At 39.4% G+C, this 21,873-nt stretch overlaps 1 long non-coding RNA gene across 1 annotated transcript; it reads right to left on the bottom strand.

The window, feature by feature from the left end:
- Window positions 1-17,403: 17,403 nt before the first annotated feature.
- Window positions 17,404-20,070, bottom strand: LOC110789336 (uncharacterized). Its single transcript, XR_002533570.2, has 4 exons — window positions 19,732-20,070; window positions 19,224-19,437; window positions 19,023-19,127; window positions 17,404-18,933 (listed from the first exon to the last, which is right to left on the bottom strand). It is a non-coding gene; the product is annotated as an uncharacterized lncRNA (long non-coding RNA).
- Between the last annotated feature and the right edge of the window lie 1,803 nt (window positions 20,071-21,873).

The following is a 21,873-nucleotide window of genomic DNA, read 5'->3' as shown; positions in this document are numbered from 1 at the left end:
AGTCCTTTTATGTCGTGGCAAATTCGATAGGTTTACCTAATAAGTTCTTAGACGTACCTATCAACCAAGAATAGTTTCTAGACTATTAGCAAAAGGCTTTTGCTTACCTAAGATGTTCTAGGATTAAGTCGACAAACTGTGCTTAGTTCTTCAATGATTTTAGGATCTTGGAATCATTTTATTCACACCTGCCGGAACACATAACTTGAATAAAATGCTTAATAAACATTGAATTATGCATGAATGCTAGAATTTAAGTTTATTAAGAGAAACTGTGAATGGTTATTTATTTGTTTATTCTTTTCAATTGTAGTTTTTAATATGGCAAACAACAATTCATTCAACATTCGATCAATTCTCGAAAAGGAGAAGTTGAACGGGAAAAACTTCCTTGACTGGCAAAGGAACTTGCAAATAGTTCTTATGCAGGAAGAAAAGGAGTATGTCCTAGATGAGGCGATGCCCGAAGCTCCAGGCGACGGGATCACTCAGGCAGCCCTCAATCGTTGGATTGATGCCAACAAGGATGTGAAATGTCTAATGCTCGCCACCATGAGTGCGGATCTGCAGAAAACGTTCATCAACTCAGATGCTTTCACAATCATCAGTGAGTTGAAGAACATGTTCCAAGATCTGGCTCGAGTCGAAAGATTCGAGACTCATAGGCAAATTCTTGAGACCAAGCTTAAGAAAGGCGAGCCCGTAAGTCCACATGTTCTCAAAATGATTGGACTCATTGAGAATATGAGTCGGCTGGATCAGCAATTTTCTCAGGAAATGGCTATAGACACCATCCTCCATTCTCTTCATAGCGGGTATGATCAGTTCAAACTGAACTACAGTATGAATAGTCTGGACAAAACGCTCACTGAGCTTCACGGTATGCTGAAGACCGCTGAAAAGACGCTCAAAAGTGATAAGCAAGATGTGCTTATGGTGCGTGGGGGCAAGTTCAAGAAATCTGGAAAGAAGAGGAATGCTAAGAAAGGTGGCAACAAGGCCAGCCCAACTAAGCAAACTGGCGCCAAATCTGCAAAGAGGAAGGTCAGTCAACCCACTTCTGAATCCGAATGCTTCTACTGCAAGAAGAAGGGGCATTGGAAGAGAGATTGCTTGAAGCTAAAGGAAGATCAGAAGAACGGAACAGTCGTTCCATCTTCAGGTATTTTCGTTATAGACTGTATACTTGCTAATTCAACTTCTTGGGTATTAGATACAGGTTGTGGCTCACACTTATGTTCCAATCCACAGGGACTAAGAAGAAGTAGAAAGTTAAGCAAGGGTGAAGTCGACCTACGAGTGGGAAATGGAGCACGGATTGCTGCATTAGCTGTAGGAACATACTATTTGTCGTTGCCCTCCGGGCTAGTTTTGGAACTGGAAGAATGTTTCCATGTTCCAAGTCTTACTAAAAACATCATTTCAGTTTCTTGCTTAGATGCTAAGGGATTTTCCTTTATAATAAAAGACAATAGTTGTTCGTTTTATTTTAAAGAGATGTTTTATGGATCTGCTAGATTAGTCAATGGACTTTATTTATTAGATCACGACAAACAAGTATATAACATAAATACCAAAAAGGCCAAAAAGGATGATTCAGATCTCACCTATCTGTGGCATTGTCGATTAGGCCATATAAACTTGAAACGCTTAGAAAGACTTCAAAGGGAAGGAATTCTAGAACCATTTGACTTAGAGGATTATGGTAAATGCGAATCATGTTTACTTGGCAAAATGACAAAGCAACCTTTCTCTAAAGTTGGAGAAAGAGCAAATGAACTATTGGGTTTAATCCATACAGATGTATGTGGACCAATGAGTACAAATGCTAGAGGTGGTTTCAGCTACTTTATCACTTTCACTGATGACTTCAGTAGGTATGGTTATGTCTACCTAATGAAGCATAAGTCTGAATCCTTTGACAAATTCAAGGAATTTCAGAGTGAAGTAGAGAATCAATTAGGCAAGAAGATTAAGGCACTGCCGTCTGATAGAGGCGGTGAATATCTGAGCTATGAATTTGATGACCATCTGAAAGAATGTGGAATTCTATCAGAATTGACTCCTCCTGGAACACCACAATGGAACGGTGTGTCAGAACGGAGAAACAGAACCTTGCTAGACATGGTCAGGTCAATGATGGGTCAGGCCGAACTTCCATTAGAATTTTGGGGACATGCACTAAATACAGCTGCACTCACTATAAATAGAGCTCCGTCTAAAGCTGTCGAAAAGACTCCATACGAATTATGGTTTGGAAAGCCTCCAAATGTGTCTTTTCTTAAGATTTGGGGATGTGAAGTATACGTCAAACGATTAATTTCAGACAAACTTCATCCAAAATCTGACAAATGTATCCTTGTGGGCTATCCAAAGGAAACAAAGGGGTATTACTTCTACAATACATCTGAGAACAAAGTGTTTGTTGCTCGAGATGGTGTCTTTTTGGAGAAAGATCACATTTCCAAAATGACAAGTGGGAGAAAAGTAGACCTCGAAGAAATTCGAGTCGAACAACAAACTCTAGAGAATGCTCAAGATGACATTCAGGATGAAACTCAGAGATCTTTAGAAGAATCTGGTGAGAATCATGGTCAATCTAGAAATGTTACCCCGCGTAGATCGCAAAGATATAGATCTCAACCGGAAAGGTACTTAGGTATTTTGACGAACGAGAGCTATGACGTTCTATTACTTGAAAGTGATGAACCTGCGACTTACAAGCAAGCTATGACGAGCCCTAGCTCCAAGCAATGGCAAGAAGCCATGCAATCTGAATTAGACTCCATGTCTGAAAACCAAGTATGGGATTTGGTCGATTTGCCAGATGGCTACCAAGCCATTGGAAGCAAATGGGTTTTCAAACTGAAAAAGGACAAGGATGGGAAACTTGAAGTTTTCAAAGCTAGATTGGTTGCGAAAGGTTACAGGCAAGTCCACGGTGTGGATTACGATGAAACCTTTTCACCAGTTGCAATGCTAAAGTCTATTCGAATAATGTTAGCAATCGCTGCATATTACGATTACGAAATATGGCAGATGGATGTCAAAACTGCTTTCTTAAACGGCGTTTTAACAGAAACTGTGTTTATGACACAGCCTGAAGGTTTTGAGGATCCAAAGAATGCTAAAAAGGTATGCAAGCTAAAGAAGTCAATCTACGGATTGAAGCAGGCATCCAGGAGCTGGAATATACGTTTTGATGAAGCAGTCAGTGACTTTGGTTTCATCAAGAACGCGGACGAATCTTGTGTATACAAGAAGGTCAGTGGGAGCAAAATTGCTTTCCTAGTATTATATGTCGACGACATATTGCTTATCGGAAATGACATTCCTATGTTGAACTCTGTCAAGATTTGGCTTGGGAAATGTTTTTCGATGAAGGATCTAGGAGAAGCACAGTACATATTGGGCATCAAGATTTACAGAGATAGATCTAAAAAGATGATTGGACTTAGTCAAAGCACTTATATCAATAAGGTGCTTGATAGGTTCAAGATGGCGGACTCCAAGCGAGGCTACCTACCCATGTCTCATGGAATGACTCTAAGCAAGACTCAGTGCCCAAAAACACTTGATGAGCGTAGACGAATGAATGGGATTCCATATGCATCATTGATTGGTTCAATAATGTATGCTATGATATGTACACGCCCGGATGTTGCGTACGCACTCAGTGCTACGAGCAGATACCAGTCAGACCCAGGAGAGGCGCATTGGACTGCTGCCAAGAATATTCTGAAGTACCTGAAAAGGCACAAAGATGACTTCCTGGTCTATGGTGGAGATGATGAATTAATTGTTAAAGGCTATACGGACGCAAGTTTCCAAACCGACAAAGATGATTTCAGATCACAGTCTGGGTTTGTCTTCTGCCTCAACGGAGGAGCAGTAAGCTGGAAAAGTGCTAAGCAAAGCACCATTGCGGATTCTACAACTGAAGCGGAGTACATTGCTGCACATGAAGCAGCAAAGGAAGCTATATGGCTAAGGAAGTTCATAGGAGAACTTGGTGTAGTCCCCTCCATTAAAGGACCAATAGCCCTGTATTGTGATAATAACGGAGCTATTGCACAGGCAAAAGAGCCTAGACACCACCAGAGAGTCAAGCATGTACTTCGTAGATTTCACCTTCTACGAGAGTTCGTTGAAAGAAAAGAAGTCGAGATAAGCAAAATTGGAACTGATGACAACATATCAGATCCATTAACTAAACCTCTGCCGCAAGCGAAGCACAACTCGCACACTGCAGCTATGGGAATCAAGCATATTGGAGAATGGCTTTGATGTCTCTGTTTAATGTTTTAAAGTTTTAGAGTTTAAATCTTTGTAAAACATTATTGGTTAATCATTCACAATAAATGAAAGGAATTCATTTTTCCATTTAATTTGTGGTTTATTAAATGATGAGTCCCTTCAACTTGACGATATATTCAAGATAGACTGTCAGGACCAGTCCTGTGACTAAGAAATGTCTATCAAGTGAACTTGAATGTCAAAGGTTGAAAATGGTCCCTAGTCGGAGTTTTCTATAAAATTGGACGCATAGAAAACGTTAGACGACTAGAATGCAAGATGACTAGTAGTTCTGTTTCTTGAACTATGTGTACATGGCAATGTCATAATCATTTGCATAGATACTTACTTTGGGAAGACTAGTATCGGACAAGACCTATGAAACTTTACTGTAAGAGATGAAAATCTGTCATAAGTAAATTTCATTAAAATTATTAGACACTAAATCCTCAATACCTGAGTGATTTGAGATTACTTGTTTGAGAACTGGTTACTTTGACGTTGACCAACCGTCGCACCGTAAAAGGAGGCTATAAAGGCAACGCTCAGGTAATCACCTATCAAACGAAGTCTAATCTCAAGATCGCAAGATTGGGATTGTCCTCCCATAAATCGGGATGAGATGCTTAAAAGTTGTACAAGGCCACTCGGAGAGCTAGAAACTGTGAAATGCATGGCCGTGCTCGGATGAATCATAGGCTATGATTATCTGTTTATTTGATCAGTTGAACTCTGAAACCGAGAAACACCTCTGGACATAATAAGGATGACAACTCTTACCTTATGTTCAAGAGCAAGCATCGAGCGACAAAGGAATTAGGAAATGCACACTTGTCCCTAAGGACAAGTGGGAGACTGAAGGAAATAATGTCCTTGGTCCAAGTATGCATTCAATGTTAAGTCTAATAAATGTGGTTCAGTATTAATTAACAAGTTAATAATTCAGTGAGATCAAGTGAGCTGAATGCCTAGCTAGAGGCCGCTTCAGTTCAAGTGGAATTAATGATATTAATCCACAGCTTACTCTTGACTGAACCCGTAGGGTCACACAAATAGTACGTAAACGGATCAAGTATTTAATGGCATTAAATACTCCATATATGGATATTCGGAATCGACGGATCTTGGTTTCAGTGGGAGCTGAGATCGTCACAGGCAAGAAATGAATACTCCGGAAACGATGATATTGCCGGAAACGGAAATATGGATCGTATCGGAAATATAAATATTATCCAAGTCGTAGATGTTGCCGGAAACGGAAACATGGTACGTATCGGAAAATATTATCGGAAATGGAAATATTGCCGGAAACGGAAATATTGTCAGAATCGGGAAATATTATCGGAAATGGAAATATTGCCGGAATCGGAAATATTGCCGGAAACGGAAATATTGTCAGAATCGGAAATATTATCGGAATCGGAAAATAATTCCGGAAACGGAAATATTAAATATTTGTTCGAAACGGAAATTGATTCCGGAATCGGAAATATTGAATATTGTTCGTATCGGAAATGAATTCCGGAATCGGGAAATTAATCGGAAGCGTATCGTACGAATTAGCATCGGACGAGGCCTGCCAGACGAAGGCCCAGCACGAAGCCGGGCCATCGCCCAGCAAGCCAGCGCGCCACAAACGCACCAGCCAAGGCTGCGCCAGGCCCACCGCAAGGCAGGCCCAGCGCGCGCCAAGGCTACGGCAGCGTGTGGGCTTGCGGCAGTGGGCTGCGAGCTCGCGGGCTGCGCGCGCGCGCATGGCGCCCCTCGTGGGCTGCTGTGCGTGCGTGTGTGTTTGTGTGCTACTCGAATCCTAAAGCTACCGGGATTTGTCATATGATTAAATCTAATCCTAAAACATTTAGTTTATTTAATTAGAGTCCTAGTAGGATTATAATTAAATAAATTAGTATCCTAATAGGATTTTAAATCCTTTTCCATAACTCTATAAATAGGTGCCTAGGGTCACATATTTACATCAAGCATTCAAGTATTCAAAGTGAGTTTTGAGAGCAAAATTCAGCCATACAATTGCCTATAAAGTGCCGAAAATTCTAAGTACCTTAAGGGCGATTCTAGTTGGTCAATCTTAAGGCGGATCCGGACGTGCTGTGGACTATCTACGGAGGGACGACACTTGGAGTCCTAAAGACTTGTTCTTGTTCGGTTCGGGCGCAGCTAGGGAGGGCACGCAACAAAGAGTATGCATCTAAACTATGCTAAATGATTATGTGTAAATAATATGTTTTCCTGGCTTTATGGTTTTTCCGCATGATTTATGAATTGTCATATGTATCATAACCTAACAGACCACTACCAACTACTCTAATTGTCATTGGAGATCCTATCTTGGAGTTGAAATACTGAACAGATTTCCCTCTTGACAACAATTGATAGTCTTTCTTAGGAATGCACATGGAGGAACCCGGCCTTCTTCGGTTAACAAACCGATACTTGGGCTCCACCATCTTAGAATTCTCAAGGTTCGAAACACTTGCAACTTCTTCCATCATATCATCCTTTCCAGCTTGCACTACTTTATGAAGGAAATAATTCCCTTGGTCCAAGTATGCATTTTATGTTAAGTCTAATAAATGCGGTTCAGTATTAATTAACAAGTTAATAATTCAGTGAGATCAAGTGAACTGAATGCCTAGCTAGAGGCCGCTTCAGTTCAAGTGGAATTAATGATATTAATCCACAGCTTACTCTTGACTGAACCCGTAGGGTCACACAAATAGTACGTAAACGGATCAAGTATTTAATGGCATTAGATATTCCATCTATGGATATTCGGAATCGACGGATCTTGGTTTCAGTGGGAGCTGAGATCGTCACAGGCAAGAAATGAATAGTCCGGAAACGATGATATTGCCGGAAACGGAAATATGGATCGTATCGGAAATATAAATATTATCCAAGTCGTAGATGTTGCCGGAAACGGAAACATGGTACGTATCTGAAAATATTATCGGAAACGGAAATATTGTCAGAATCGGAAATATTATCGGAATCGGAAAATAATTCCGGAAACGGAAATATTAAATATTTGTTCGAAACGGAAATTGATTCCGGAATCGGAAATATTAAATATTGTTCGTATCGGAAATGAATTCCGGAACCGGGAATTTAATCGGAAGCGTATCGTACGAATTAGCATCGGACGAGGCCTGCCGGACGAAGGCCCAGCACGAAGTCGGGCCATCGCCCAGCAAGCCAAACGCGCGCCCAGCCAAGGCAGCGCCCAGGCCCACCGCAAGGCAGGCCCAGCGCGCGCCAAGGCCATGGCCTCGCTGCGTGGGCTGCTGCTCGCACGCACACGCATGGGCGGCCCTCGTGGCTGCCGTGTGTGTGTGAGTTTGTGTTCATGCATGATTCCTAAAACTATTAGAGTTAGTATATGATTAAATTCCTATTCCTAAAAGGATAAATTAATTAATTAGAGTTCTTGTAGGATTCTAAGTTTAATTAATTCGTGTCCTACTAGGATTCTAATTCCCTTTCCATAACTCTATAAATACGTGCCTAGGGTCACATATTTTCAGAGATTTAATTCAAGTATTCAAAGTGAGTTTTGAGAGAAAAATTCAGCCATATTTCTTACCTAAGAGTGCCGAAAATTCTAGTACCTTAAGGGCGATTCTAGTTGGTCAATCTTAAGACGGATCCGGACGTGCTGTGGACTATCTACGGAGGGACGACACTTGCAGTCCTAAAGACTTGTTCTTGTTCGGTTCGGGCGCAGCTAGGGAAGGCACGCAACAAAGAGTATGCATCTAAATTATGCTATATGATTATGTGTAAATAATATGTATTCCTGGCTTAATGGTTGTTTCCGCATGATTTATGTATTGTCATATGTATCATAACCTAACAGTGGTATCACGAGCCCCTTATTATTTTCATAATCTAAATTGCATGAACATGGTTAAATATTATAAATTTGCAAGAATTAAAAGGGGTGATTAATTTTCGTAATTGTTAATTAATTGCAAATTGCGTTTATTTAATTATACGTACGCAGTTTTTCGGCAGTTTCTTCGTTACTCATCCAAATCGAGTGATTTTTGTGTCAATTCCGCATGTAAAAGGCATTCTAAAATTTTGACAAAAAGAGTATTTTTCTGCCGAACCCAGAATTCTCAAATTCGAAGCCTAACTATGACTTTTCGAAGGTTTTAGTTTTTCGAATGCAAAATTTCGTAAATTTAAGATGTTAAATTAAATATTTGCGATTCTTGTTGATAAATCTTGAATTTTTGATTGACCTACTGTATATGTTTAACAAGTTTGAATGCCTAGCCTTGTTAATTATGCAATCTAATTTGTAATTATGATTAATTTGTTGAAAATTAGAATAATTTAGAATTAATTTGATTTTCATAATTAATTATAATTTAATTAGAAACCTATGATTAAAAACCACCATAAAAATTGTAAATTTATGATAAATTTTAAATTTTTATGACCTAGACTTGAATCCATGACAATCGGAAATCAATTGAATAATAAATTTTCGATTTTTTCGCCCTAAAATTATGAAATTAATATTATTTATTAATTTGTCATTAATTTTAAATATAAATTTTAAATTTTTACGCGATTCGTTCATATAACTTGCACGCACAAAGCAATGGACGCTTCGTGTTACCCTTAAGGGGTGTTGTATAGTGCGGGCATGCGACGACGAGCAAGGGAGCTCGTCGCCCGTGCGGCACGAATGCAATGAGCAAGGCATGGTGCACGAGCACAAGGCAGCAGCCCTGCCTTGTGTCGTGGGCCACGAGCTATGAACAAATGGGCATGGGCGAAAGGCAAGCCAAGGCAGTCGCGTGTGGGCAGCAAGCGAGCTGCGCCACAACGCGCACTGCCTCGCGCAAGGGCGCGCAGCCTCGCGCGCAGCGAGCGCAAGCTCGCGTGCCACGAGCGCTGCGCCCAGCGTTGATCGCGCGGAATTGCTCGCGCACAGCGAGCGATGGCTCGCGCGCACAGCGAGCGATGGAGCGCGCGCAGCGAGCGCTGGCGAGCGCGCACAGCGAGCGATGGCTCGCGTGCGTCGAGCGCTGGCGCGCGCGCAGCGAGCACCACAGCGTGCGATGGCTTGCGATGGAAGATGCAGCAGCTATGCGACGAGCGCATGGGATGCGCGCACATGGCCAGCAATGGCTGTGTGCGTGCGGCCCATGGGCGTGCAATGCGTAGGGTGTTTGCGTTGCGATTAAATCGTTTTGAATGTTTAATTTGAAATTTTTCAGTTTACGTAATTTTAATTAATTTTAAAATTAATAATTTAAATTATTTTCTTGGATTTTAATTTTGAATATTGTAATTATAATAAATTTTATTTATTCTAATTATTTTACTAAAATTAAAATCATGAATTAATTTAAATACGACTGAAATTTAATTAAACTTTTTGGATTCAATTATAAATTTATATGAGCTTTAAATTTTAATTAAATTTGTATGTTTCCGGTTAGACTTGAAATACATTTTTATGTTTAAAATTAGTAAAGCATATGAATTTATTGGTTTAAGTGGGAGCCCTTTTAGTCATAAAACTCTTGATTAGGTCTACAAATCCTTAAGGTTAAAACAACTTGATTAGAATTAATAAGGACTGAATAATTGGTAGATTATTAGTGCCCATGATTAATTGCTGCAAATGTTTACGTGATGCATAATGTGTTTTTACTAACCAGCTATGTGGGCCATTCATGATAATGAATGGGTGAATGGTATATATTGTATATGTACTGTTTTGCAAGTTATGAAGTGACTAGTATGGCCCAAATAGGATAGAAAATATGGTCTGCGCACCATTAATTTGAATGTAATTGGTCTAAAGTACCAAAGTTATTTTTCAATTCAAATATGGTCTGCGTACCATCAAATAGTTGTAATTAGTTATAGCTTATCCTATTTGAAGAAAATGGTGCCTCCCACGGAGATTTTCAAGACGGACTTTGAAGTTAAAGCTTCAAGATGAAGTCGGGCCATACTAGATCACATTTATCTTATGCATGTTTTAAGTTATTTATTGCTTTTAAATATGTCTTAAAATGCATGAGATCAAAAGCTTGATTATGTTGCATGATTAAGGATTTTAGTTCACTTAAAATCTAACCAACATAGTAAGAGCCTTAAGTTCCAAACTTAAAAATTGAGTTAAAAGGTGCCATGCCAAAATATACACTTGCTTGGATATCCTTTACATCAATCTAGTAATAGTTTTCGCTCAGCGAGGTGTTACTTATTGGTCCTAAAGGGGCAAGGTACACAAATAATTGTGAGTACATGTTAGTTTTGGTGAAACTCAACGATATAAGTAAGGAGTCCTTTTATGTCGTGGCAAAATCGATAGGTTTACCTAATAAGTTCTTAGACGTACCTATCAACCAAGAATAGTTTCTAGACTATTAGCAAAAGGCTTTTGCTTACCTAAGATGTTCTAGGATTAAGTCGACAAACTGTGCTTAGTTCTTCAATGATTTTAGGATCTTGGAATCATTTTATTCACACCTGCCGGAACACATAACTTGAATAAAATGCTTAATAAACATTGAATTATGCATGTATGCTAGAATTTAAGTTTATTAAGAGAAACTGTGAATGGTTATTTATTTGTTTATTCTTTTCAATTGTAGTTTTTAATATGGCAAACAACAATTCATTCAACATTCGATCAATTCTCGAAAAGGAGAAGTTGAACGGGAAAAACTTCCTTGACTGGCAAAGGAACTTGCAAATAGTTCTTATGCAGGAAGAAAAGGATTATGTCCTAGATGAGGCGATGCCCGAAGCCGCAGGCGACGGGGTCACTCAGGCAGCCCTCAATCGTTGGATTGTTGCCAACAAGGATGTGAAATGTCTAATGCTCGCCACCATGAGTGCGGATCTGCAGAAAACGTTCATCAACTCAGATGCTTTCACAATCATCAGTGAGTTGAAGAACATGTTCCAAGATCTGGCTCGAGTCGAAAGATTCGAGACTCATAGGCAAATTCTTGAGACCAAGCTTAAGAAAGGCGAGCCCGTAAGTCCACATGTTCTCAAAATGATTGGACTCATTGAGAATATGAGTCGGCTGGATCAGCAATTTTCTCAGGAAATGGCTATAGACACCATCCTCCATTCTCTTCATAGCGGGTATGATCAGTTCAAACTGAACTACAGTATGAATAGTCTGGACAAAACGCTCACTGAGCTTCACGGTATGCTGAAGACCGCTGAAAAGACGCTCAAAAGTGATAAGCAGGATGTGCTTATGGTGCGTGGGGGCAAGTTCAAGAAATCTGGAAAGAAGAGGAATGCTAAGAAAGGTGGCAACAAGGCCAGCCCAACTAAGCAAACTGGCGCCAAATCTGTAAAGAGGAAGGTCAGTCAACCCACTTCTGAATCCGAATGCTTCTACTGCAAGAAGAAGGGGCATTGGAAGAGAGATTGCTTGAAGCTAAAGGAAGATCAGAAGAACGGAACAGTCGTTCCATCTTCAGGTATTTTCGTTATAGACTGTATACTTGCTAATTCAACTTCTTGGGTATTAGATACAGGTTGTGGCTCACACTTATGTTCCAATCCACAGGGACTAAGAAGAAGTAGAAAGTTAAGCAAGGGTGAAGTTGACCTACGAGTGGGAAATGGAGCACGGATTGCTGCATTAGCTGTAGGAACTTACTATTTATCGTTGCCCTCCGGGCTAGTTTTGGAACTGGAAGAATGTTTCCATGTTCCAAGTCTTACTAAAAACTTCATTTCAGTTTCTTGCTTAGATGCTAAGGGATTTTCCTTTTTAATAAAAGACAATAGTTGTTCGTTTTATTTTAAAGAGATGTTTTATGGATCTGCTAGATTAGTCAATGGACTTTATTTATTAGATCACGACAAACAAGTATATAACATAAATACCAAAAAGGCCAAAAAGGATGATTCAGATCTCACCTATCTGTGGCATTGTCGATTAGGCCATATAAACTTGAAACGCTTAGAAAGACTTCAAAAGGAAGGAATTCTAGAACCATTTGACTTAGAGGATTATGGTAAATGCGAATCATGTTTACTTGGCAAAATGACAAAGCAACCTTTCTCTAAAGTTGGAGAAAGAGCAAATGAACTATTGGGTTTAATCCATACAGATGTATGTGGACCAATGAGTACAAATCCTAGAGGTGGTTTCAGCTACTTTATCACTTTCACTGATGACTTCAGTAGGTATGGTTATGTCTACCTAATGAAGCATAAGTCTGAATCCTTTGACAAATTCAAGGAATTTCAGAGTGAAGTAGAGAATCAATTAGGCAAGAAGATTAAGGCACTGCGGTCTGATAGAGGCGGTGAATATCTGAGCTATGAATTTGATGACCATCTGAAAGAATGTGGAATTCTATCAGAATTGACTCCTCCTGGAACACCACAATGGAACGGTGTGTCGGAACGGAGGAACAGAACCTTGCTAGACATGGTCAGGTCGATGATGGGTCAGGCCGAACTTCCCTTAGAATTTTGGGGACATGCACTAAATACAGCTGCACTCACTATAAATAGAGCTCCGTCTAAAGCTGTCGAAAAGACTCCATACGAATTATGGTTTGGAAAGCCTCCAAATGTGTCTTTTCTTAAGATTTGGGGATGTGAAGTATACGTCAAACGATTAATTTCAGACAAACTTCATCCAAAATCTGACAAATGTATCCTTGTGGGCTATCCAAAGGAAACAAAGGGGTATTACTTCTACAATACATCTGAGAACAAAGTGTTTGTTGCTCGAGATGGTGTCTTTTTGGAGAAAGATCACATTTCCAAAATGACAAGTGGGAGAAAAGTAGACCTCGAAGAAATTCGAGACGAACAACAAACTCTAGAGAATGCTCAAGATGACATTCAGGATGAAACTCAGAGATCTTTAGAAGAATCTGGTGAGAATAATGATCAATCTAGAAATGTTACCCCGCGTAGATCGCAAAGATATAGATCTCAACCGGAAAGGTACTTAGGTATTTTGACGAACGAGAGCTATGGCGTTCTATTACTTGAAAGTGATGAACCTGCGACTTACAAACAAGATATGACGAGCCCTAGCTCCAAGCAATGGCAAGAAGCCATGCAATCTGAATTAGACTCCATGTCTGAAAACCAAGTATGGGATTTGGTCGATTTGCCAGATGGCTACCAAGCCATTGGAAGCAAATGGGTTTTCAAACTGAAAAAGGACAAGGATGGGAAACTTGAAGTTTTCAAAGCTAGATTGGTTGCAAAAGGTTACATGCAAGTCCACGGTGTGGATTACGATGAAACCTTTTCACCAGTTGCAATGCTAAAGTCTATTCGGATAATGTTAGCAATCGCTGCATATTACGATTACGAAATATGGCAGATGGATGTCAAAACTGCTTTCTTAAACGGCGTTTTAACAGAAACTGTGTTTATGACACAGCCTGAAGGTTTTGAGGATCCAAAGAATGCTAAAAAGGTATGCAAGCTAAAGAAATCAATCTACGGATTGAAGCAGGCATCCAGGAGCTGGAACATACGTTTTGATGAAGCAGTCAAGGACTTTGGTTTCATCAAGAACGCGGACGAATCTTGTGTATACAAGAAGGTCAGTGGGAGCAAAATTGCTTTCCTAGTATTATATGTCGACGACATATTGCTTATCGGAAATGACATTCCTATGTTGAATTCTGTCAAGATTTGGCTTGGGAAATGTTTTTCGATGAAGGATCTAGGAGAAGCACAGTACATATTGGGCATCAAGATTTACAGAGATAGATCTAAAAGGATGATTGGACTTAGTCAAAGCACTTATATCAATAAGGTGCTTGATAGGTTCAAGATGGCGGACTCCAAGCGAGGCTACCTACCCATGTCTCATGGAATGACTCTAAGCAAGACTCAGTGCCCAAAAACACTTGATGAGCGTAGACGAATGAATGGGATTCCATATGCATCATTGATTGGTTCAATAATGTATGCTATGATATGTACACGCCCGGATGTTGCGTACGCACTCAGTGCTACGAGCAGATACCAGCCAGACCCATGAGAGGCGCATTGGACTGCTGCCAAGAACATTCTGAAGTACCTGAAAAGGCACAAAGATGACTTCCTGGTCTATGGTGGAGATGATGAATTAATTGTTAAAAGCTATACGGACGCAAGTTTCCAAACCGACAAAGATGATTTCAGATCACAGTATGGGTTTGTCTTCTGCCTCAACGGAGGAGCAGTAAGCTGGAAAAGTGCTAAGCAAAGCACCATTGCGGATTCTACAACTGAAGCGGAGTACATTGCTGCACATGAAGCAGCAAAGGAAGCTATATGGCTAAGGAAGTTCATAGGTGAACTTGGTGTAGTCCCCTCCATTAAAGGACCAATAGCCCTGTATTGTGACAATAACGGAGCTATTGCACAGGCAAAAGAGCCTAGACACCACCAGAGAGTCAAGCATGTACTTCGTAGATTTCACCTTCTACGAGAGTTCGTTGAAAGAAAAGAAGTCGAGATAAGCAAAATTGGAACTGATGACAACATATCAAATCCATTAACTAAACCTCTGCCGCAGGCGAAGCACAACTCGCACACTGCAGCTATGGGAATCAAGCATTTTGGAGAATGGCTTTGATGTCTCTGTTTAATGTTTTAAAGTTTTAGAGTTTAAATCTTTGTAAAACATTATTGGTTAATCATTCACAATAAATGAAAAGAATTCATTTTTCCATTTAATTTGTGGTTTATTAAATGATTAGTCCCTTCAATTTGACGATATATTCAAGATAGACTGTCAGGACCAGTCCTGTGACTAAGAAATGTCTATCAAGTGAACTTGAATGTCAAAGGTTGAAAATGGTCCCTAGTCGGAGTTTTCTATAAAATTGGACGCATAGAAAACGTTAGACGATTAGAATGCAAGATGACTAGTAGTTCTGTTTCTTGAACTATGTGGACATGGCAATGTCATAATCATTTGCATAGATACTTACTTTGGGAAGACTAGTATCGGACAAGACCTATGAAACTTTACTGTAAGAGATGAAAATCTGTCATAAGTAAATTTCATTAAATTATTAGACACTAAATCCTCAATACCTGAGTGATTTGAGATTACTTGTTTGAGAACTGGTTGCTTTGACGTTGACCAACCGTCGCACCGTAAAAGGAGGCTATAAAGGCAACGCTCAGGTAATCACCTATCAAACGAAGTCTAATCTCAAGATCGCAAGATTGGGATTGTCCTCCCATAAATCGGGATGAGATGCTTAAAAGTTGTACAAGGCCACTCGGAGAGCTAGAAACTGTGAAATGCATGGCCGTGCTCGGATGAATCATAGGCTATGATTATTTGTTTATTTGATCAGTTGAACTCTGAAACCGAGGAACACCTCTGGACATAATAAGGATGACAACTCTTACCTTATGTTCAAGAGCAAGCATCGAGCGACAAAGGAATTAGGAAATGCACACTTGTCCCTAAGGACAAGTGGGAGACTGAAGGAAATAATGCCCTTGGTCCAAGTATGCATTCTATGTTAAGTCTAATAAATGCGGTTCAGTATTAATTAACAAGTTAATAATTCAGTGAGATCAAGTGAACTGAATGCCTAGCTAGAGGCCGCTTCAGTTCAAGTGGAATTAATGATATTAATCCACAGCTTACTCTTGACTGAACCCGTAGGGTCACACAAATAGTACGTAAACGGATCAAGTATTTAATGGCATTAGATACTCCATCTATGGATATTCGGAATCGACGGATCTTGGTTTCAGTGGGAGCTGAGATCGTCACAGGCAAGAAATGAATACTCCGGAAACGATGATATTGCCGGAAACGGAAATATGGATCGTATCGGAAATATAAATATTATCCAAGTCGTAGATGTTGCCGGAAACGGAAACATGGTACGTATCGGAAAATATTATCGGAAACGGAAATATTGTCAGAATCGGAAATATTATCGGAATCGGAAAATAATTCCGGAAACGGAAATATTAAATATTTGTTCGAAACGGAAATTGATTCCGGAATCGGAAATATTAAATATTGTTCGTATCGGAAATGAATTCCGGAACCGGGAATTTAATCGGAAGCGTATCGTACGAATTAGCATCGGACGAGGCCTGCCGGACGAAGGCCCAGCACGAAGTCGGGCCATCGCCCAGCAAGCCAAACGTGCGCCCAGCCAAGGCAGCGCCCAGGCCCAGCGCGCGCCAAGGCCATGGCCTCGCTGCGTGGGCTGCTGCTCGCACGCACACGCATGGGCGGCCCTCGTGGCTGCCGTGTGTGTGTGAGTTTGTGTTCATGCATGATTCCTAAAACTATTAGAGTTAGTATATGATTAAATTCCTATTCCTAAAAGGATAAATTAATTAATTAGAGTTCTTGTAGGATTCTAAGTTTAATTAATTCGTGTCCTACTAGGATTCCAATTCCCTTTCCATAACTCTATAAATACGTGCCTAGGGTCACATATTTTCAGAGATTTAATTCAAGTATTCAAAGTGAGTTTTGAGAGAAAAATTCAGCCATATTTCTTACCTAAGAGTGCCGAAAATTCTAGTACCTTAAGGGCGATTCTAGTTGGTCAATCTTAAGGCGGATCCGGACGTGCTGTGGACTATCTACGGAGGGACGACACTTGGAGTCCTAAAGACTTGTTCTTGTTCGGTTCGGGCGCAGCTAGGGAAGGCACGCAACAAAGAGTATGCATCTAAATTATGCTATATGATTATGTGTAAATAATATGTATTCCTGGCTTAATGGTTGTTTCCGCATGATTTATGTATTGTCATATGTATCATAACCTAACACTTTATGCTTGAGAACTTCCTCTTTGACACTTCCACATTGCAACACCCGCTTATTATCCATAACCGATAATCCTTTCTCAACCCCCTTGATGTTCACACCCGGTCTACCATCATACTCCACTCTTCTTTTAGCAACAATACACTCCTTCTCATGAATTAGAACTTGCTCATTGGTCTGATCCTTCATCAATTTTGACCTCTTCTTTAGTGGAGATAGGCCTAGTTGTAATCCAATTGAGACATCACCTTCAGATTGTTTTCTTGACTTCGCTTTTAAATTGGAACATCTAACCTCCTCCAACTTCCTACATACCTCTGGATTTTTAGGATCGTGATGTGAAGCCATAAACAAGTCCCAATAGGCCAAATCACTCCTTCCTAACTCTAGAGCAGCCATGGCTCTTCTAAACTAGGCTTTTACATTACATGGATTAAACTCCAGTATAATCGAACACAGTCTATATACCATCCCATACTCCCTTTTCTTACTAAAACAAGCTGCTGAATTCAGTAGAATACACTTGCCCAGATCAAAAAAACTCAAGTCTATCAACATCCACATCAAACTGAAAGCACCCAAGAATAATCCCAGCATAGTCATACTTCTCCAAAGCATCCTCCATACTTCCTTGCTTGAAAAAATCATTTCCTGCCTCCTTCATATCCTTTGCAAGATCTAAAACATCCCTAGAGTTTTCCGATTTTGAGATTAAATCAATGAACAACTCATCTTCTTCCATAAGACATTCCCCTTCTGTAAGAATTTGGTTGAGCTTCCCCCTAAATTTATTGTAAACCTCCACAGAACACATTTTACAGACCAAAAATAAAATAACCCCTACTAGATGAACACTCCCACAAAAGAAATACCCCCTAATTCAAGATTCCAAAACAACACAAGAACTACTTGCTAAAAATAAACACTAGAAAAGAAGACTTGTAATTAAACAGGAGAAAGGATGAACCTTCAATTGTTGCAGATGAAGATGATCCCGTTGGAAAATTGCAAGACCCAACAAGAAATATCTAAAACAGATTAACCACCACGAAAGGCTGTACAATTTAAACTCGCCGGAGACTAAAATAAGAACCTCTTTGTCCTTCTTCGTCTCCGGCGAGCTGGAGCAAGGGGTGAGTTTTTGCTAAAATCAAGAATGTTTAAGAGAGAGAAAATGGTTTAGGTGGTTAGGATAGAGTGTTATTCTAGCTTGTTCGTACTCAGCTTTTGCTTCATGTCTTTCGGTCATGGCCTTCGCCTTAATGACCCTATGATGATCCATCATTGCACTTGCATTGTTAGGGAGTAGATTTCAATAAGCAGGTTGGTAGAGATAACTTGCGGGAGAAGTTATCATGGGAATAGTGATGAGAGACTATTTCATCTTTCGCATTCATAAACTCTATTTCTGATTTATAGTCATGACAAATATTACTACTATTATCACTGTTTTGAACTACTTACTACTTTGGTTTGGGCCTTGATGGTTCCAGTTTGTTAAATGATCATTCACTATTTAATGTGTTTTGAAAGTTAGTTAATTCCGCTGCGTAATTCTGGTAAATAGCCTTAGCCGTTATCACGATAGCGGTAATATCTTGGTAATTCCTTTGTTTTAAGTGGGAAAAATGTTTTATAAAAATGAAGGAATTATTAGGGTGTTACAACAGTTACGTTGCATCTTGACCACCTAAGACTATCTTATCAGAGACACCATCTTCCTACATTAATTTCATTAACCGTTTGAAATGGTACAAGCTAACGACTCTTGACATGTCTTTTGAATCCAAGTGATCCTTACCGAAAAATTCATCCAACTCTGACCTCAGAGCATCAATCTGCAGTCGTCCAGTAGAGGCAAATATTAATTTATAAAACGCAATTTATAACCAGTAATCTTAGACATAAAGAACAGTTGCTGCATTACCAGCTTTGGAGCGAAATCTTTGGTGGTAATAACATAATCTGCAGCAGTGCAGGTGTGTCAATTATTGCAGGACCATTTTCCTGCTATGATTCTTCTTGCAGCAACCTATTATTAATTGAAAAAACAAAAGCAAATAAGTAAAACAAAAACATTAAAAATAAACCGTACCTTAAGTTCAAAGTATAAAGTAAGGATTTCTACTTGCAGATTAACATCAGAATCACAACAGCGGGGCATTTTCCTCCAAGCTCTAATATAACAGGTGTAATGTTCTTTGCAGCTGCAGCGATGACTATTCGGCCAACTCTTCCTCACCTGATCAGCCACCTCTTCCATTTACCGGCAGCGTCTTCCCAAACCCCTCGCCATCCCCCACCGCCGTTGATGTCACCACCGATGCTTCAATATGATTTTTCTGATTGTCAGATGAGTCGAGATTAAGTGGTTATTGATCCAAATTACGCATCTTCCCTCCTCAAAAACATAACGGTTTTTAAGAGAATAAATGGTTTTCTTTTTAGATAATAGATTATTACTAAAGTTGTATTAATGAAATAAGAAAATTACTAAGACTATTCGATCAAAATATTTTCAAAGATCCAGAATATTTTCAAATTATTTTTGATCAAATTATTTTCAAAACTATTCGATCAAAATATTTTCAAAATCCAGAATTCAACCAACATTGTAGTTATTAATCAATACTAACCTGGAAAACATCGGTAGGAGGAAGAACGAAGGAGATGGTGAAGCACTTCCGATTTCTGCCCAATACACTAAATCAACTTCAAAATTTGGAAAGTGTGAAAGATTGATTTGGAGTTTTGTATTGGATTACAAAAACAGTTTTCTATCATCTTGATCTAAATTTTGGAAGGTGTGAAAGAAATCTGACAACCCAAAAATTTTAGGTTTAATTTTTTTATTTTTTCTAATGAATCTAACTGATTTGTGTAGAAGATTAAGGTGAACAATGAGCTTCTCATCTTTGGCGGTGGAACAGAGGAGAAAGATGACTTCTCATTTTTATTTTATTTTTTATTTTTATTTGTTTAACACCTATTCAAATTAAAATACTTCGTATTACATAATATTACTCCCTCCGTATTTATTTAAGAGATACACTTGCCTTTTCCGGCCGTATTTATTTAAGAGATACACTTGCTATTTTTGGCAACTTTTCAACCCCACCATCACTTCTATGCCCCACCACTTTATTAAACAAATAATTTCCCAATTACACCCCACCCCCACCCCACCCCCCTCCCTCCCATATAAAAGACCCATTTTCAGATTCAATTCCATTTTCTCTCTCATCTCTCTTTTCTGGAAAACTCTCTCACTGTATCTCGTTATTCAGCTCTTCCCATGTTTACTCTTTTTTCGCTCCTGGTTTTCACTACATCTCTTCAAGAACGACCAAGTAACCTCTTTTTAACTCTTTTTTCTGTTGTGAATTCTTCTATTCTCTCTGATCTTCTCCACTCCTCTCATGTCTTAAAATTGGGGTTAGTGTTTAGGGTCGTGATTTTGGGGAAAATTTGGGGATTTTCGGGTTTTATGGCTATCTTGAATTTGGGGATTTTGTGTGGAGTATTAGGGTTCATGTCTTAATGATGTTAATTTCCTGATTTCGGCAATCTAGGGTTTTTCTATTTCCGTCAATGTATGGGTATGGGTTTTCGACTTTCCGTCAAAGTATGGGTATGGGTTTTCGTCAATTAGGGTATGGGTTTTCAACAATTTAGGGTTTTAAAATTGGGGATTTTGTCAATTTAGGGGTTAATTTAGGGTTTTAAAATTGGGGGTTTTTTCAATTCGTTGACTTAGGGTTTGGGTTTTCGTCAATTAGGCTATGGATTTTCGTCAATTAGGGTATGGGTTTTCTACAATTAGGGTATGTGTTTGGGTTTTCGTCAATTAGGGTTTGGGTTTTCGTCAGTTTGGGGATTTTTCCAATTTAGGGTTTCAAATTTGGGGATTTTTCGAATTTAGGGTGTGGGAAGTTCGACAATTTAGGGTTTTAAAATTGGGGATTTTTTCAATTTAGGGGTTAATTTAGGGTTTTAAAATTGGGGATTTTTTCAAAATTGGGGATTTTTACAATTCGTTGACTTAGGGCTTGGGCTATTCGATTACTATAGTTTTCACTTTGGGGATTTACCTGAGTTCTTCATGGATCCATATTATCATCGAACTCCTTCAGAAACTGACGAGGAGTATGTGGCTAGGCTGAGGCTGCATTTGCCTGCCATGGAGCCAATCCCTGATTGTCATGTTTTTATGATGAATTGGAAGAAAAATCTTGAGGATAATCATAGAGATTGGAAGGAATTTATGATGGAAAAAGCCTCTAAACAGGAAAAAAAAAAAAAAAAAAAAAAAAAAAGGAGGCCTCAAACCTGAATTGGAAGACCCTTAATGATTCTGAAGACGATGAGGACGGTGATGGGGATTGTGTGCCTAAAACGCCTGCCAATAAAGCTTCTGAAGAGGTTGCACCTGAGTCCTCCATGCTTGAGCCGAGCACCAGAAAGACTCTTGAATTCATCTCTGATTCTGATGAAACCCAGGCACCAGATAAGTATGATTCTGATGAAACACAGGAATTCTAAGTTCGAGCACCAATGGTTACCTCTTACTATCTGCTTGGTGATTTTTTATTGGGTTTTGATGATTAACATCCTTAATATTGTTAATGTTAATGTAATTGTTTGGAAATTGTTGAACGAGTAATCCGTTTGTGTAATTGTTTGGTAATTGTTGAATGGGTTATCTGCGTAATTGTTGAACGGGTTAGCTGTTTGTGTTCTTGTTGGACTGGCTATCTGTTTATGTTGAACTGGTTGGA

The sequence above is a fragment of the Spinacia oleracea genome, chromosome 4, assembly GCF_020520425.1.
Source record: "Spinacia oleracea cultivar Varoflay chromosome 4, BTI_SOV_V1, whole genome shotgun sequence".
In the NCBI taxonomy this organism is placed as follows: domain Eukaryota; kingdom Viridiplantae; phylum Streptophyta; class Magnoliopsida; order Caryophyllales; family Amaranthaceae; genus Spinacia; species Spinacia oleracea.
Note: the sequence above shows the minus strand (reverse complement) of the source record. Positions and strands in the feature narration are given on the sequence as shown.